Here is a 17,948-nt window from a genome sequence, read left to right as displayed (position 1 = left end):
AGACACTTTAAATCGCAAGGTTTGTGAAGGTATGTAGCTCAGGTTGAGGTTTAGGGTGTCGGTTTGCTCGCTGAGCTGTAGGTTTGATATCCAGACGTTTCATTACTTGGCTAGGTAACATCATCAGTGGCGATCTCCAAGTGAAGCGAAGCTGTTGTCTCTTGCTTTCTATTTATACCTTTCTCCTGGATGGGGTTCCTGGGGGTTGTGGTGATGTCATTTCCGGTTTGCTTTCTGCGGGGTTGATAGATGGCTTTTAGATCTATGTGTTTGTTTATAGTATTGTTGTTGGAGTGCCAGGCCTCTGGGAATTCTCTAGCATGTCTTTGTTTAGACTGTCCCAGGATCAATGTGTTGGCCAAGTCGAACCGGACTACCAAAAATCCATAAACCAGGAGCCCCCTCAGACACCATAGTCTCATTACCAGGCACACCAACTTACAGACTGGAAAAAGAACCACACGCAAGACTGAAATACCTCATAGAAGTGTCACAGCACTCCATCCACTCCACCCAGGAATTCCTAAAAATCATCAAAAACACCATAGTAGAGGAAGGGGAAGCAATGGTCTCATTCGACATAATAGCACTGTTCACCTTCATCAACATCGACCTGGCAAAGGAAACACACTTTTAGAAGAGACCATCACACACACCAACCACCATCAATCACATTACCAACGAAAACATCATGAAGCTTGTGGACCTGTGCCTCACCACCCACTTCACTTTCAACAACATAGTCTACAAACAAACCCCCAACGGCCCATCCATGGGATCTCCGCTATCAGGATTCATAGCAGAAGCGGTAATGCAAAGACTAGAACAAACAGCCCGAGCAACAATCAAACCAAAATCTGGGTCCGCTACGCAGATGACACCTTTGTCATCACAAAACAAAACAAGATAGTAAAGACATTTAACATCATCAACCACACTCTCACAGGCATAAAGTTCAACAAGGAGGAAGAAACCGACAACAAACTCGCATTCCTGAATGACACCTTAGAAAGAAAGGACAACGGAGAACTACAAACCTGTGCATACGGAAAACCGACAAACACTGACCAAATACTTAACTACACCATTAACCATCCCATCACACACAAACGAAGCTGCGTCAGAACAGTATTCCAACGAGCCACCACACACTACAGCACAGACGAACTTCGGAAAACAGAGGAAAACCACCTTTACAATGTATTCGAGAAGAACAGATACTCAAAAAATACAGTCCACACATTCCTCAAGAACAAACCACGACAAGCAGACCAAACACAGCCAGAAACCATAACCACCTTACCATACATCAAAGAAGTTTCAGACATGACAGCCAGACTACTAAGACCCCTCGGAATCCTAGTAGCACACAAACCCACCAACACTCTCAAACAAAAACTAACAAACTTAAAAGAACCAGAACAATCCACCGACAAAACCAACGACATCTACAAAATTCCATGCAAGGACTGTCACAACTACTACGTAAGACAACAGGAAGAACGTTAGCCACCAGGATATACGAACACCAGCTAGCCAAAAAAAGACACGACCTTCTCTCCCTCGTAGCCCAACACACGGATTAAAAATACCACCATTTCGACTGGGACAACACATCTATCCTGGGACAGGCTAATCAAAGACACGCCCGAGAATTCATAGAGGCCTGGCACTCCACCAACAACGCCATAAACAAACAGATAGATCTCGATGCCATCTATCAACCCCTTAGAAAACGAAAGGGAAATGACATCACCACAAACCCCAGGAACCCCATCGATGAGAAAGATATAAATAGAAAGCAGGAGACAACAGATTCGCTTCACTTGGAGGTCGCCACTGATGATGATGTTACCTAGCCAAGTAATGAAACGTCTGGATATCAAATCTACAGCTGAGCAAGCAAACCTACACCCTACATTTTAAATTATTAATCATGTTTATGTGGCATGAATCTGCGGTTATTGATCCACAGTTTAGTTTCACTCCCCAATGGTAGCATGCTGATTTCTCCAGTTGTTCATAGTTCAATGTGATGTATCCAGTGTGTGCATAACGAGAGGGAGCTTGCTTCCCACATCTTGTTTTTATCTGTGCCTATGTCCAGCATTCATCAATGGCGAGAGCAAGGGGCGAGGGGGAGACCAATGTGGAAGTCTTTCCGTGCCCATGCACGGCACCCACATTGGCAATTCTCCACTGTGCATTTACAGCCAGTTCTCAGTGCCCCTACACCCACGCCCTGCCCCTTTGAAATATCGCCATCATTTTGTGCTGTCTCGCTGTGCTCTTCTCACCATGATGAATTACTTCTACTCAACCTCCGTCAGATTTCATCTGACGAAACGTTCATTAAGAATTCCTTTGCATAAACATGCACTTCGCAGCTCTCGTTATTTGATTTTCCTGGATGTCTTTCATACGAAAAAAACGTTCACAGCAACTTGATTTGCAAAAGGAAACCGCGCTCCCTTTCATTATCCCAATGCAACCTACATTTCAAGACAGTTTAGTCAACAGGCTCAGACCATTCTTTGAAATTTTGTAATAGCATAAATGCATATAAACTGACCATTTGCGTTCCAGTTTCAAAATGACAGCTGCGATCATCTGGTAACAGCACCACGAAAATGCCATTGATGACAGCGACGAGAGTGGGATTCGAACCCACGCGTGCAGAGCACAATGGATTAGCAGTCCATCGCCTTAACCTCTCGGCCACCTCGTCACAGACCCTACAGTGGCTATGACCTTATGAATAATTGAATTGGGTAAATTATGCAGAGCAGCAGATATTTCTCCCTGGTGTTGGTAAAATGATAAATAACACAGTACGGTTCCAAGACTATGGTCTGACTCCTGGGTTGTGGGGCAAGTGCACTCCCACTGTCACACTATGCACACAGTGATCTGAACAAAAATGAGGAAATGAGTATGTAACAAGGTCTGTTGAATTCTGTGAAGATTTGAAGTCAACGGAATGAAGAACCCGAGACAGCAGGAGGTGTTCTTTCAATAAAGATTTGGATAGAGCTCTTAAAGATAGTGGAATCAAGGGTTATGGGGATAAGGCAGGAACAGGATACAGATTGAGGATGTTCAGCCATGATCATAATGAATGGGGGTGCTGGCTCGAAGGGCAGAATAGCCTACTCCTGCACCTGTTATATATTGTCTATTAAATTGCCTGTGAGGAATTGCTTTCCAGACTGGAGGAGAGTGCATAGTGCTCAATGTCATTATTCGGAACACCTAACTTCCGCTCAGATGTTTTTGACACGCACTTGTGTGCAGAACAGACAATTTGAAAATCCAAAATAAGGCTAAACTGACAATTGAATTCAACAATGCAAAAACCTTGATCTGTATCATTTTCCTGGGCCGTGCGACACCAAGTCACTGTATGATCACAGCAACACAGTGAGCAAGTGTCAGAAGGAATATGAGTGCAGTGCCAGTGCGCATGCTGGCAGCAGCAGGTGACACACCGGGAAGTGGATTTCCCACATCAGGAATACTTCCCAAACAGCGGACTGCGGTGGAAGGATTCAGAGGGGGTTTATATTTTGGAATTTGATGCCAGAGACACAATGGAGATCAGTCATTGAGCCTATTCAAGATGAAGATTTTAAGATTTCTACAGATGCAAAACAAAATAAAAAGCTCATGGGTTAGTGAAGGCAAAAGATGAAATTGTACATTTCATCAATCTACCCATCTTTTCAATAAGTACCTCACCACTTTCCTCACTCGGGGACAGAACCACTGGTGAAGATGATCATATAATCCCCGTTACTAGCCATGGAATCAGAGAAACTCGGTTTCCCAAACGTTCAGGTAAAACAAGGAATGTGGAGGTAAGCATTAATGTGTTGCTCCTGTGCTGAAGGTGACCAGTGCACGGTATCTCTGTTCCAGTATAGTGGGCTGTGCAGTGCCGAAGGTTTAATATTGAGCCTCACATGGAGCAGTTTCAATTTGTCGTCGTGTTGAGGGATACGGACAGAAGGTGATATTGAGCAAAGCCAAGTTTATGGGAAAATACTCGTGTTTTTGGATTGAGAAACAACCTTTTTTGGATAATGACTCCTTGATCAACAAACAAACTGCAAGTATCGAAAACGTGAAGAGACATGTGTGGAGAGAGAGCCGAAGGTGTTTTTTCAGCAGATGGATAACGTTTCCCATGTGCACTGCGTTAAATTCCGGGAAAATAGATATTGAACTGGTTTCATATGACAGAGTTTGTTGCAAATTCACAAAGGTTATTGCAATAATAAAAAAAAAATCACATAGGACCGTTTGAATATTGTATTGAACTGAATTTTGGTCTGAGCATATTTTATCTGAAATGGTGTGCTGCAGAGAAGTACAGAGGGTTAACAATACAAAAGGACAGAGTCTTCTTGGTGGATTTCTTGGGTGGAGTTAAGAATGTACGAAATATACATAGCATCATGTGAATGTGGTCAAATCTTTAAAGTACGTGTTGCGTCTCCAAGTGACGATTCAATTCCTACTCATTTGGATATCACTTCCGTCTGCAGTTATTTTATGACATCAGCTCCATTTACAGAGTTTCACCTTGAATAATACGCCACACCTTACCAATCCATGAACTTTTTATACTCAGTCTTATTCAGTTGTACGTGTTCATGAAATATCTTTGTGTCTAATGTCAACAAATTCTAAATTGTCACGCAACCACACTGACTTTCACTCAATGGTAAATTCTCTCCTTGAACGTTTGTTCGTGTATCTTTTAAAACACTGTGAAATCAGCTTCTACGTTTTATTTCTGGAAAGTCGTGCACGATTTAAATAACTCTATTGAGTGGAAGACACTCTCATCCAAACTTTTGTTAATCATTCACTAATGGTTTTCCAGCTCTAACTAAAGTTATCTGTTCACTAGAAAGAGGGACTTTCCCCGATTTACTCATTCAAACCTCGCGTTATGTGAAAATCTCATTTGTTTACATCAAACTTGCGTGTTTCTGCTCCAGCATTTCCAAATCTCGTGAATAAATTCCTTCATTCTTTCTATCATCCCGTTTGTATCCTTTCTGATATTTTTATGTCTCAGTAAACAACGTCACTTGGCTTTCTGATATCTTGCTATCCAGGAAACAGCGTCTCCGCTCTTTCTAACTTCTTCACATGTTTTTGGTGAAGAATGAGGACAAGGATTATACACAATGTTCCCACTGAGAGTGACCAAAAGATTTTACAGTTACGCTATGAACTCTTTGCTTTTTAAATATGACTCCTCTATTTATAAACTCCAATAAGGTAAATTACTATCTAATCAGTTCATGAACATCGTCTCCATGGAGACGAGAATTTTCTATGTCTTCCTTTCTTCTTCCACGGAATGTCTGAAAGGTTTGTAAGGCCAACATCTCTAAATCCCCATGTCCTGAGTCAGTCTCAGCTATTTCTAAAGGCGACTGAAGTTCAAATACTTCATAGGGTGTCTCCCATCATTCCAGTGCAGACTGGTTCTGGACAGTAAATGCTATCACTAAAGGCCACCGTGAATCTGAAATCAACAGTTTTCACATAGTAATTCTCGGAGCTATAGTGTATCGTATGTTCGTGTCATTGTTCAATTTGTTCATCATTTCATGGGTCTCTGTATTGAATTCTACTGAATGATTAATTAGTGAATGGAGACATTCCCTTCACCACTCAGTCGAAACTCCATGGAACATTGAAAGAATTTACTCATACGCTTCCAGAGGACAGTCCTGCCATTACTGGGATGAATCAGTGAAATTTGCCCACGTATCCTCAAAGGCAAGGAATTCCTTTTCCATTTTATCAGATCATTGCAGCACTGAATCCCATGTGTGCGATCATTAAAACCAAAACAATTGCAGCAAGAGTTTAATACTACGATTTTGCAATCTGCTTGCATTGTTTGTCCCAAAAATTACATTCCATATTATGGTATGTTTGTGGATGAAAGCACTTTCTGTATCTTGAGCAATTATATTTCCGTTTTGTCAAAACATTATCATTCGCTGTTCTCTCTTTCCCTTTCAGTTTCCCGTTTTATATCACGTATTTTATCAGTTTATCTTAAGTTTTTAATAATTTCAATCAATCTTCCTCCTGATTACCAATCCAAGAGAATGCCACAATTTTGTCAATTTATATGCAGTGCAGCTGTGGGGCGCGGTGACCAAGTGGAAAGGCATTGGTCACGTGAAATAAAAGGAGCCGGCTGGTGGAATCTGGCTGTTCCATCACAGTCATATTTAAAACATTTAACGTAATCTTTAGCCAAATCATATTGGCAGAAAATAAGAAAACAAAAATGAAAAAATTGCTGATGTTGAAAATCAAACAAAAACAGACGTTGCTGGAATATTTCAGGACGTCTGGCAGCATCTGTGGAGAGACGGACCCAATGGATGTGAAACGTTAACTGTGATTCATCTGCACAGATGCTGCCAGCACACCTGTGATTTTACAGCAATTTCTGTTTTTGTTTCAGATTGGCAGATTTTGTCGCAGTCCATGAGAACAGTGCTCATTAGAATCAAACAGACAGCATGGATCTGGTCGTGTAAAATGAGACAGTAATAATGAATGAGTGGAGAGTGTTGTACTGGAAAGGCACAGCAGGTCAGGCAACATTCGTGGAGCAGGACAATGGACTATTTAGGCATAAGCCATTCATCAGGAATTAGGCTTGTGAGTCGGGCAGAGGAACAAAGCTGAAGCCAGGTGCCAACTCGCAGGCACCTCCTCCTGCAGACCACGATCACAAACTCTCCTCCCCTCAACAAACTATCATCTCCCAGACCATCCACAATCTCATCACCTCTGGGCATCTCCCATCCACAACCTTCAACCTCATTGTCCGTGAACCGCGCACTCCCCGATTCTAACTCCTTCCTAAGATTCACAAACCTGACAGCCCCTTTCGACCTATTGTCTCATCCTGAGCCTGTCCCATCCGAATAATCTCTTCCTACCTTGATACAATCTTCTCTTCCCAGTTCAGGAAATGCCCTTTCACATTCGTGATACCCCTATGCACTTCACCTCCTCCAAGAATTTCGTTTCCCTGGCCCCCAACGCGTCATCTTCACCATGGACATCCAGTCCCTGCACAAATCCATCTGCCATGACAGAAGTCTGCAAGCCTTCCATTTCGAAATCTCACACCATCCCAACCAGTACCTTTCCACTGACATCCTCATCCACGTGGCTTAACTGGTCCTCACAATCAACAACTTCTCTTTCCAATTCTCCCACTTCCTCCATCGAAACCCGCATAGGACCTAGCTATGCCTGCCTGTTTGTCAGATACGCGGAACTGTTCATCATTTCGCAATTACACAGGCACCATCCTCCACCTGTTCCTCCGCTACATTGATGAATGTTTGGGACCACTTGGTGCTCCAACGAGGAGGTTGAATAGCTCACCAACTTTACCAACACCTTCCACTCCGACCTCAAATTTATCCGGATCATCTTGGCAACTTCACCCATCTTCCTGGACCTCTCCATCAGCGACTCTGGCGACTGACTAATTACAGTCATATACTACAAGCCCACCAACTCCCACATGTACCTAGACTACATCTCCTCCACGCCTATCTCGTGTAAGAACGCCATTCCTTATTCCCAATGCCTCCACCTCCAGCACATCTGTTCCCAGGATGACCAATTGCACCTTAGGAAGAGCCAGTTAGTCTCCTTCTTCCACGATCACAAATTGCCTTCCCACGTGGTTGACAGCGCCCTCACGTTCATCACCTCCATTTCACACACCACCACCCTTAAAGCCATGCCTCTCAACGCAACAAGGACAGAACCACCTGGTGCTCACCTTACACCCCCATCAAACTGCGCATAAACGCATCATATTCTGCCACTGATGCCACCTCCAAACAGACATCACCACCAGAGATATATTTCTCTGCCCAGCCCTGCCAACATTCTGTAAAGACCATTCCCTTAATGAACCCTTCTTCAGGTCCACACATCCCCCCACCAGCCCACAACCTTCTGCTGGCACCTTTCACTGCCACCAAAGGAAGAGTGAAACTAGCACCCACACCACTCCCCTCACCTCAGCCAAGGCCAGAATGGAACATTCCACATCCATTAGAAATTCACCTGTACAGCTACCAATGTCATCTACTGAATCCGTTGCGCCCAGTGTGGTCTCCTCTACATCAGGGAGACAGGAAACCTTCTTGCAGATCATTTCAGAGAACATCTCTGCGACACCCGCACGCACCAACTTCACCGTCCTGTGGCTGAACACTTCAACTCCCCCTCCTAACCCATCAAAGACATCCAGGTCTTGAACCTCACCACTGCCAAACCGACACCACCCAAAGCCTGGAGGAGGAACACTACACCGACCGGCTTGGGACCCTCACGCCACACGGGATAAATGTGAATTTGAACAGTTACCTCATTTCCCCTCCCCCAAGCCCAAGCCTTCAACTCACCACCGCCCTCTCAGCCTAATCCATCACTGCAATATCTGACCTAATTTCTTCTCCCTCCTATTCATCCATCTATTGCTTTCCAGCTATTTCCCCTCAACCCCACACCATTTACATTTATCTCTCAGCCCGACTCACATGCCTTATTCGAGATTAAGGGCTTAAGCCTGAAACCTGAATTCTCCTGCGCCTCGGGTGCTACCAGATCTCCTGTGCTTTTATAGCATCACACTACCAACTCTGATCTCCAGCATCTGCAGTCCTTACTTTATCCTTGGAATTATCAATGACCTTAGAGTGAATATACCCCTCGATTGCAGTGATCACAGTGTGACTGACTTTTCCATTTATTTTGGGTGGGGGCAGGCTGGATCTGAGACGAGCGCTTGACATCTAAACAACGGGAATGGTATCAGATCGCAAAGTTTGGGTGGGCTGAAGTGAAGTGGAAAATTATGTCAGAAGATGGGTCAGTACAACTGCATCACATCACCCAGACTGTAAATGACAAGCAGAGATAGAAAATCAACTTCAGTGTGGGCACAATGACAGGTAATGTGGAAAGGAGACAATAGAAGAAACTGAGGTGCAGTGGAATTCGTTAAGTGAAAGGATTCGATATATAAGCTACACCTTTACATATGGACTGCCCTCACTTTGGACAAAGGAATTTCCTGCAGTATAACGGCGATATTTGCCTGTGACATCACAATGCTGAGAGACACTGACATAGTTTCTTCTGTAGCAGCGTGGCCCAGTAAAACCATGATCGTCCCATCAACCAGAATTCAATACTTCAAAGCTCTCCTCTGCGCTGTACAACTTATTTGCTGCCCCTGTAGTCAGATCTTAATCGCTTGACTGTGTATCTTCTTCTGCTTCCTGCTTCATGGAAACACTTGAAACGTGAACAATTCCACTTTCCACTTTCACCAATCTTTTGCAACTCCCGAGTTGGCACAGGTACGAGTAACCGCTTGGCCTTCTCGAGCGCTCTCACTCTGGTATGATCTGAATGATAAAGTGGACTGTGTCTGATCTGCAGAATGTCCCCACGCGGGACAGTGCTGTTTATTCCATCCCCAGGGACTGAGGTGTCTCTATTGGCAGAATATTCAGCCATTTCCCTCCACTTGCAGGCATTATGATGGGATGCAAATGCGGATAAGCTCTGAAGTTTCCTCTCACGGGTTCAGTCAGGTGCAAGAGCCCTGCTGGAACTTAGCAACTTTGATTGCGAACTTCCTCCAAATATCATTTATTTGAGATAAAGAGAAAGGTGCTGAGCTGGTGGGAACGAGAGAAATGGGCTGTGGACTCTCTTCCCTCAGTAAAATGCAAACAAGTGCATTTTTGTGCTGCCCATTTGATGTTCAGAATCAATCTTCGCAGAACAATCCAGCAGAAAGGCTTTTGATTCACAGGCGTCGGTTTCTTTGCTGCAATCGGACTTCAGTTAACATCTGAGTCCCAACTGTCCCAGATGAAGCGACTCCGAATGAAACCCTCACTCACTGAGAACCAACCCCACAGCCAGGTGCTACGGGGCTGCAGGCAGTCCAAAGCGGAAAAGAGGATTAAAAACGAGCTATTATTTCTCCCTCAGCCACTCGGAAACAGAGACAGACAGAGGGACGGCAGAGACGTGTGACGTCATTCACCTGCCGACAGAAGCCGTTCAGCCCATCGAGTCCATGGTAAATCTCTATCGCTTGCTTCTCTCTGAGGTTATTCATCATCAGTGCTGCTTGTTCTAATATGAATGAACTGTATCTGTGTCGAAATGCTGTCTCCAACATACTGAACCACATGTCATTCACGGCTGTTCATTTCACTGGAGGACCCTGCTGTGTGACACAGCGTGGGGAAGAACTGCAAGGCTGTTAAAATAATGACTGCAGATGCTGGAAACCACATTCTGGATTAGTGGTGCTGGAAAAGCACAGCAGTTCAGGCAGCATCCGTGTAGCTTCGAAATCGACGTTTCGGGCAAAAGCCCTTCATCAGGAATAAAGGCAGTGAGCCTGAAGCGTGGAGAGATAAAGCTAGAGGAGGGTGAGGGTGGGGGGAAAGTAGCATAGAGTACAATGGGTGAGTGGGGGAGGGGATTAAGGTGATAGGTCAAGGAGGAGAGGGTGGAGTGAATCGGTGGAACAGGAGATAGGCAGGTAGGACAAGTCCGGCTAAGTCATGGGGACAGTGCTGAGCTGGAAGTTTAGAACTAGTGTGAGGTGGGGGAAGGGGAAATGAGGAAACTGTTGAAGTCCACATTGATGCCCTGGGGTTTTCCGAGGTGGAAGATGAGTCGTTCTTCCTCCAGGCATCTGGTGGTGAGTGAGCAGCGGTGAAGGAGGCCCAGGACCTCCATGTCCTAGGCAGAGTGCGAGGGGGAGTTGAAATTTTGGGCCACGGGGCGGTGTGGTTGATTGGCGTGGTTGTCCTGGAGATGTTCCTTAAAGCGCTCTGCTAGGACGCGCCCAGTCTCCCCAATGTAGAGGAGACCGCATCGGGAGCAACGGATACAATAAATGATATTAGTGGATGTGCAAGTAAAACTTTGATGGATGTGGAAGGCTCCTTTCGGGCCTTGGAGAGAGGTGAGGGAGGAGGTGTGGGCGCAGGCTTTCCAGTTCCTGCCGTGGCAGGGGAAAGTGCCAGGATTGGAGGGTGGGTTGTAGGGGGCGTGGACATGACCAAGTAGTCACGAAGGGAACGGTCTTTGCGGAAGGCAGAAAGGGTTGGGGAGGGAAATATATCCCTGGTGATGGGGTCTGTTTAGACGTAGTGGAAATGTCGGTGGATGATTTTGTTTATGAGAAGGTTGGTAGGGTGGAAGGTGAGTACCAGGGGCGTTCTGTCCTTGTTACGGTTGGAGGGGTGTGCTCTGAGGGTGGAGGTGCGGGATGTAGACGAGATGCGGTGGATGGCATCTTTAACCACGTTGGAAGGGAAATTGCCGTCTCGAAAGAAGGAGGCCATCTGCTGTGTTTTGTGGTGGAACTGGTCCTCCTGGGAGTAGATCCAGCGAAGGCGGAGGAATTGGGAATACGGGATGGCATTTTTGCAAGAGGTAGGTTGGGAAGAGGTGTGGAAGTGGTAGGGTGGGTAGAGGTTTGCATCAGGTCAAATCTCCGTCACATTCGTGATTGTTGTTCTTATGTTTATTTCTTCTCTACATGTGCTGAAGTAACACAGTGAGGGATCAATTACTGTTGTCAGACATACATGTAGGGGCGTAATAAATGCTGAAGTTGTGAGATTCGAGCAGTGTTTATTAACATAGACCATTCACTGTTCGAAGCTCAGGCTCAGGAATTTGACAGAGAGCGAATTTGAGCAAAGGTTGAGCCGGGGCGTTTACCCCATGATGTAACACGAGTTTCTGCGGTTGCTTTGTTGTTCACCTCATTTCTGTGTCTTGCATCATTGAGGATTTTGAAGTTGTCCCCTCTATATAAAAGGTCCGTGCTTATGCAACATTGTAAAAAAGATGCAGTCCAATAACAGCCGATGCGAATTCTGTCGACTTATCCAGATATTGTCCCCTGGAAACAGCACTGTGCACTCTCCTCGAGTCTGGAAAACAACTTCCTCACATATCATGCTACATTCTCGCTCTCATCGTGCTGTTCATTCAATCGGCTTCTGTTTTTCACAGAATGCGATTCAATAGATCTTGTCACTGTCTCATTTCTTTCCATGTGGTCAGATCTTGTGAACAGAATATCACAGTGGGAGTGCCCTGGGCCCATAACCCAGAAGTCAGACCATACTCAGGGAACCGTATTCTGGTCTTGATCATTTCATGAACACCAGGAAGAGATATCTATGCTCTTCAAAATTTAATTACCTGTTTTAAGAAGAAAGGTAAACAGTTCCTCGTTCCTGCTTTTGTTACCACACGGACCAAGATTGTAAATGCTGGAACCAGTCGAGACTGTCCGCTCTCCCACATCCAACTTATCCCCAGGTTGTGTTAAGATGATGGTCTGAATCGCTTCCTTCTCTTCCCTGTCACTCTAGGATGATGTGAGCTGTGAAATCTTTGACGTGAAGTGGAGGCAACGTGGAAAAATGTATACACAGCAGGTGCGTGAGCGACGGGACTCGCTGCAGTAACATCCCATGCTGATTCAGACAGCAGAAGCCTCCCTGTGACTTCGAGAAGCACAGACACTGTTCCCGAATAATGGGGAGAGATTCACTCTTTCCTCGCAGTTCTGCATTTTCTAGCTCTCTCCAGTGGCATTATTTGGACAATGGTTCCAAAAAGAAGATGATTTCTTGTGCATGCACGATCTCCCTTTTCTACACCTTTCCAGAATTCCCATACTTCCCACTCCCGCCAGCCCCCTACCCCGCTCCACACACCGATGTTTGATAGGGAGCTAGAGATCGCGTTCAAGCTGCTCGACACTAATACTGCGTGACAATGGAGGATGAGTTCGTCCAGTTCTCAATGAAGATCGCCCTGTTCCGGGAAAGCAGCTAGCACAGCCTCCTGGGAGAAGCGAGTCAGAATGGAAAGGAGCTGTTATTAAATCTCTGTGCTTCTTTCACTCCGAAACAGCAGAAATAGCCTTAGTTAACCAAAAACTCACCTGATTTCTGGTTACCACGTCTGGCGCCGTTCTGGCTCGTTTGTCTCGGGTGTGACATTGCTTCAGACAGGTGACATATGTGCGAGAGCTCTCGCGTTCACATTGCGGATGAGCCTTGGAATTTTGCACACGACTTCATTTTTGACTGTGAAGATATGATTTCGATGAGATCGGTTTCAGATAAAGATTCCAAAGCTTGAAAATATACACAAGCAAGTTCAAGAACCGCTTCTTCTCGGCCATTGCTGCTCTGAGAAATGGATTGTATAACTTGAAATAATGCTGAACTTGCCAATGTGGATTTTGCTGAGCGCACGTCCGATACGGAGTAACCTGAATTCCTAAGTCTGGCCAAATTTTGCTTTCCTCACGCTGTGATCTGCATGTCCTTGATGACTATGATCCGACTTTACCATCGCAAACAACGCTTTCCACTGTACTTAGGTCCATGTGACAATCAATCAATCAAAACACAGTCATTTCCTCATTGTGTGGAGTCAGCAGAGCGCAGGTGGGCTGCATGGCCTCAGTCTGCAGTGTGACACATTTTGTGATTCTGATTGAAAGTGCAAATAAAACAGCGGAATTGGGGAAGTTACACGGTGGTTATATTGACACAGCCGGGACACATATGTGCCACAGTGTATCACACATTAACAGTGAAGATATTTTAACGTCATCCTCGAAGGTACATGCTACAAAAACCTGAAGACTACGGGAAACCGGTGTGGTCAGCGATAACAGAGCGGCCCAAAGGGATTGTGGTGGGCGCATAATCCAGAAATTAATGAATGAAAAGCATCCTCTGCTCGATGACAATTCCAGCTTTCAGTGTGTGTACTGCAACTGCCAGAGTTTCGCTATAACAGTGCTCCGTTCTTCACATTACATATTGATGAGCCATCTGCATCCTGTCACTCAATGGTATCTGAAATAGATACAACCGCCACATTTATGCATTTGAGGAAACACACGTTTGAAGTTATGGAAGATTTTTTTGCTGTTCTCTGTAGATCTGTTTTGAAGTGATTCGCAAAGTCACTTGACTGAGCTGGGAATACACTGGCGAAGGTGAGAGAAATCAGTTGGCGTGTGGGCCATACCCCTGACGCCTTGCAGTTATTCCCCACGCTGTGTCACACAGCAGGGTCCTCCGGTGAAATGAACAGTCATGAACGACCTGTGGATCAGTATGTTGGACACAGCATTTCAACACAGACACAGTTTCCTATTATTACAACAAGCACGACTGATGATGAATACCATCAGAGAGAAGCAAGTGACAGAGATTGACCGTGGACTCGATTGTCTGAACGGCTTCTGTCGGCACGTGAATGACGTCACACGTCTCTGCCGTCCCTCTCCTTGTCTCTGTGACAGAGAGGCTGAGGGAGAAATAATGGCTCGTTTTTAATCCTCCCTTCCGCTTTGGACAGCCTGCAGACCCGCAGCTCCTGGCTGTGGGGATGGTTCTCAGTGAGTGAGGGTTTCATTCGGAGTCGCTTCATCTGGGACAGTTGGGACTCAGATGTTAACTGATGCCTGATTGCAGCAATGAAAACGACGCCTCTGAAACAAAAGCCTTTCTGCAGGATTGTTCCGCGAAGATTGATTCTGAACATCAAATGGGCGGCACAAAAATGGACTTATTTGCAATTTACTGAGGGAAGAGAGTCCACGGCCCATTTCTCTCTTTCCCACCAGCTTAGCACCTTTCTCTCTCTCTCAAATAAATGATATTTGGAGGAAGTTCGCAATCAAAGTTGCTAAGTTCCAGCAGCGCTCTTGCACCTGGCTGTGCCCGTGAGAGGAAGCTTCAGAGCATATCCGCACTTACATCCCCTCATAATGCCTGCAAGTGGAGGGAAATGGCTGAATATTCTGCCAATAGAGACAGCTCAGTCCCCGGGGATGGGATAAACAGCACCGTCTCGGTGTGGACATTCTGCAGATCAGACACAGTCCACTTTATCCTTCAGATCATACCGGAGTGAGAGCGCTCGAGAAGGCCAATCGGTCACTCGTACCTGTGCCAACTCGGGAGTTGCAAAAGATTGGTGAAAGTGGAAAGTGGATTTGTTCACGTTTCAAGTGTTTCCTTGAAGCAGATAGCAGAAGAAGATACACAGTGAAGCGATTGAGATCTAACTACAGGAGCAGCAAATAAGTTGTACAGCGCAGAGGAGAGCTTTGAAGTATTGAATTCTGGTTGATGGGACTATCATGCTTTCACTAGGCCACGCTGCTGCAGAAGAAACTATGTCAGTGTCTCTCAGCATTGTGATGTCACAGGCAAATGTCGCCGTTACACTGCAGGAAATTCCCTTTTTCCAATGTGAGGGCAGACCATATGTAAAGTAGCTTGTATATCGAATCATTTGACAGAAATAGTTCCACTGCACCTCAGTGTGTTCTATTGTCTCCTTTCCACTTTACCTGTCATTGTGCCTGCACTGAAGTTGATTTTCTACTTGTGCGAGTCTTTTACAATGTGGATGATGTGATGCAGTTGTACGGACCCATCTTCTGGCAGTATTCCACTTCACTTCAGCCCGCCCTAACTTCGCTATCTGATACTTTCCAGTTGTTTAGGTGTTAAGTGCTCATCTCAGACCCAGCCTGCCCTCACCCAAAATAAATGGAAAACTCAGTCACAATTTGATCACTGCAATCGAGGGATATCTTCACTCCAAGGTTATTGATAATTCCAATGATAATGTTAGGACTTCAGATGCTGGAGATCAGAGTTGGCAGTGTGATGCTGAAAAAGCACAGCAGATCAGGTACCATCCGAGGATCCGGACAATTCAGGTTTCAGGCTTAAGCCCTTCATCAGGAATAAGGCTTATGAGTCAGGGCTGAGAGATACATGGAAGTGGTGTGTGGTTGAGGGGAAATAGCTGGAAAGCAATAGATGGATGAATAGGAGGGAGAAGATAATAGGTCAGAAGTGGCAGTGATGCAATGGGTCGAGAGGGCGGTGTCGAGCTGAAGGCTTATGCTTGGGGGAAATGAGGAAACTGTTCGAATTCACATTTATCCCGTGTGGTGTAAGGGTCCCAAGGCGGAATGTTTGGCATTCCTCTTCCAGGCGTTGGGTGGTAACGGTTTATCAGTGGAGGAGGTCCAGTACCTGCAAGCCTTTGATGGGGTAGGAGGGGGATTTGAAGTGCTCAGCGACGGGACGGTGAAGTTGTTGAGTGCGGGTGTCCCAGAGATGATCTCTGAACTGATCTGCAAGAAGCTATCCTGTCTCCCTGATGTAGAGAAGACCACACTGGGCGCAACAGATGCAGTGGATGACATTGATAGCTGTACATGTGAATTTACAATGGATGTGGAATGATCCCTTCGGGCCTTGGTTGTAGATGAGGAGAGTTGTGTGGGTGCTAGTTTCACCCTTCATTTGGTGGCAGTCAAAGGTGCCAGGAGACGGTTATGGGCTGGTGGGGGGAAGTGTCGACCTGAAGAGGGGGACGTGGAGGGAATGGTCTTTCTGGAGTGCTGGCAGAGCTGGGTAGCGAAATATATCTCTGGTGGTGGTGTCTGTTTGGAGGTGGCACCCAGTGGCAGAATATGATGCGTTTTATGCGGAGGTTGGTGGGGTGGGAGGTGAGCACCAGGAAGTTCTGTTCTTGTTGTGTTGAGAGGCGTGGGGTTCAAGGGTGGTGGTGCGTGAAGTGGAGGCGATGCACTGGAGGGCATTGTCAATCAACCTGGACAGGCAATTTGTGACCGTGGATGAAGGAGACCAACTGGGACTCTCTGAGGTGTAATTGGTCATCCTGGGATCAGATGTATTGGAAGCGGTGGAATTTGGAATAAGGAATGTCGTTTTTACACGGGATAGGGTTGGAGGAGATGTAGTCTACACACCTTTGGGAGTCGGTGGGCTTGCAGTATATGTCTTTAATTAGTCAGTCGCCAGAGACGGTGATGGAGATGTCGAGGAAGGCCTAGGAAGTTGCCAAGATGATCCGGATAAATTTGAAGTCCGTGTGGAAGGTTTTTGTAAAATTGGTGAGCTATTGAACCTCTTCGTTGGAGCACCAAGTGGCGCTAATACATTCATCAATGTAGCTGAGGAATAGGTGTAGGATGGTTCCTGTGTAACTGCGAAAGATGGACAGTTCCGCGCATCTGACAAACAGGCAGGCATAGCTAGATCCTCTGCGGGTGCCCATGGCTATCACCGGCGTTGGAGGAAGTGGCAGAATTGGAAAGAGAAGTTGTTGATTGTGATAACCAGTTCAGTCAGGTGGGTGAGGATGTCGGTGGAAGGGTACTGGTTGGGATGGTGTGAGATTAAGAAATGGAAGGCTTGCAGACTTCTGTCATTGCAGATGGATTTGTACAGGAACTGGATGTCCATGGTGAATGTGGCGTGTTGAGGGCCAGGGAAACGAAATTCTTGGAGGAGGTGAAGTGCATAGGGGTGTCACGAATGTAAGTGGGCATTTCCTGAACTGGGGAGATAGGATTGTTTCCATGTAAGAAGAGAACATTCGGATGGGACAGGCTCAGGATGAGACAATAGGTCGACTGGGGCAGTCAGGTTTTTGTATCTTTGGAAGGAGGTAGAATCGGGGAGTGCGCAGTTCACAGACAATGAGGTTGAAGGTTGTGGATGGGAGATGCCCAGAGGTGATGAGATTGTGGATGGTCTAGGAGATGATAGTTTGGTGAGGGGAGGAGAGTTTGTGATCGTGGTTTGTAGGAGGAGGTGCCTGCGAGTTGTCACCTGGCTTCAGCTTTGTTCCTCTGCCCGACTCACATGCCTAATTCCTGATGAATGGCCTATGCCTAAATCGTCCATTCTCCTGCTCCTCGGATGTTGCCTGACCTGCTGTGCTTTTCCAGTACAACACTCTCC

At 45.9% G+C, this 17,948-nt stretch overlaps 1 non-coding gene across 1 annotated transcript; it reads right to left on the bottom strand.

Annotated features, from left to right (window-relative positions):
- Positions 1 to 2,646: 2,646 nt before the first annotated feature.
- On the bottom strand, positions 2,647 to 2,728 carry trnas-gcu (transfer RNA serine (anticodon GCU)). Its single transcript has one exon. It is a non-coding gene; the product is annotated as a tRNA-Ser (tRNA).
- Positions 2,729 to 17,948: the final 15,220 nt, after the last annotated feature.

The sequence above is a fragment of the Chiloscyllium punctatum genome, chromosome 18 (assembly GCF_047496795.1).
Source record: "Chiloscyllium punctatum isolate Juve2018m chromosome 18, sChiPun1.3, whole genome shotgun sequence".
Lineage (NCBI taxonomy): Eukaryota > Metazoa > Chordata > Chondrichthyes > Orectolobiformes > Hemiscylliidae > Chiloscyllium > Chiloscyllium punctatum.
This window is presented reverse-complemented; position numbering and strand designations above follow the sequence as displayed.